Below are 1601 nucleotides of genomic sequence, written 5' to 3' on the forward strand. Positions count from 1 at the left end.
AGGCTTTTATAGCTACAAAATTCCCTCTTAGAACTGTTTTTGTTGCATCCCATAGGTCGTGTTTTGCTGCATTCCATAGATCGTCGTGTTTTCATTGTCATTTGTCTCTAGGTATTTTTTGATTTCCTCTTTGATTTCTTCAGTGATCTCTTGGTTATTTAGTAACGTATTGTTTAGCCTCCATGTGTTTGTGTTTTTTACGTTTTTTTCACTGTAATTTATTTCTAATCTCATAGCATTGTTGTCGGAAAAAATGCTTGATATGATTTCAGTTTTCTTAAATGTACTGAGGCTTGATTTGTGACCCAAGATATGATCTACCCTGGAGAGTGTTCCGTGTGCACTTGAGAAGAAAGTATAATCTGTAATCTGCTGTTTACAGATGGAATGTCCTATAAATATCAAATCTACCTGGTCTATTGTGTCATTTAAAGCTTTTGTTTCCTTATTAAAATTCTGGCTGGATGATCTGTCCACTGGCATGAGGTGTTAAAGTCCCCCACTATTATTGTGTTACTGTCGATTTCCTCTTTTATAGCTGTTAGCATTTGCCTTATATATTAAGGTGCTTCTATGTTGGGTGCATATATATTTATAATTGTTATACCTTCTTCTTGGATTGATCCCTTGATCATTATGTAGTGTCCTTCCCTGTCTCTCGTAACGTTCTTTACTTTAAGGTCATTTTGTCTGATATGAGAATTGCTATTCCAGCTTTCTTTTGATTTCCATTTGCATGGAATATCTTTTTCCATCCCCTTACTTTCAGTCCGTATGTCTCTCAGGTCTCAAGTGGGTCTCTTGTAGACAGCATATAGATGGGTCTTATTTTTGTATCCATTCAGTGAGCCTGTGTCTCTTGGTTGGAGCATTTAATCGATTCACATTTAAGGTAATGATCGATATGTATGTTCCTTTTACCATTTTCTTAATTGTTTTGGGCTTGCTTTTGTAGGTCCTTTTCTTCTCTTGTGTTTCCCTCTTAGAGAAGAAGTTCCTTTTGCATTTGTTGTAGAGCTGGTTTGGTGGTGCTGAATTCTCTTAGCTTTTGCTTGTCTGTAAAGTTTTTGATTTCTCCGTCGAATCTGAATGAGATCCTTGCTGGGTAGAGTAATCTTGGTTGTAGGTTCTTCCCTTTCATCACTTTAAATATATCATGCCACTCCATTCTGGCTTGTAGAGTTTCTGCTGAGAAATCAGCTGTTAACCTTATAGGAGTTTGCTTGTATGTTATTTATTGTTTTTCCCTTGTTGCTTTTAATAATTTTTCTTTGTCTTTAACTTTTGTCAGTTTGATTACTATGTGTCTTGGCATGTTTCTCCTTGGGTTTATCCTGCCTGGGACTCTCTGTACTTCCTGGACTTGGGTGGCTATTTACTTTCCCATGTTAGGGAAGTTTTCGACTATCATGTCTTCAAATATTTTCTTGGGTCCTTTCTCTTTCTCTTCTCCTTCTGGGACCCCTATAAGGCAAAAGTTGATGCGTTTAATGTTGTCCCAGAGGTCTCTTAGGCTGTCTTCATTTCTTTTCATTCTTTTTTCTTTATTCTGTTCCACGGCAGTGAATTCCACCTTTCTGTCTTCCAGGTCACTTACCTGT

This window comes from Physeter macrocephalus, chromosome 18 (genome assembly GCF_002837175.3).
Source record: "Physeter macrocephalus isolate SW-GA chromosome 18, ASM283717v5, whole genome shotgun sequence".
In the NCBI taxonomy this organism is placed as follows: domain Eukaryota; kingdom Metazoa; phylum Chordata; class Mammalia; order Artiodactyla; family Physeteridae; genus Physeter; species Physeter macrocephalus.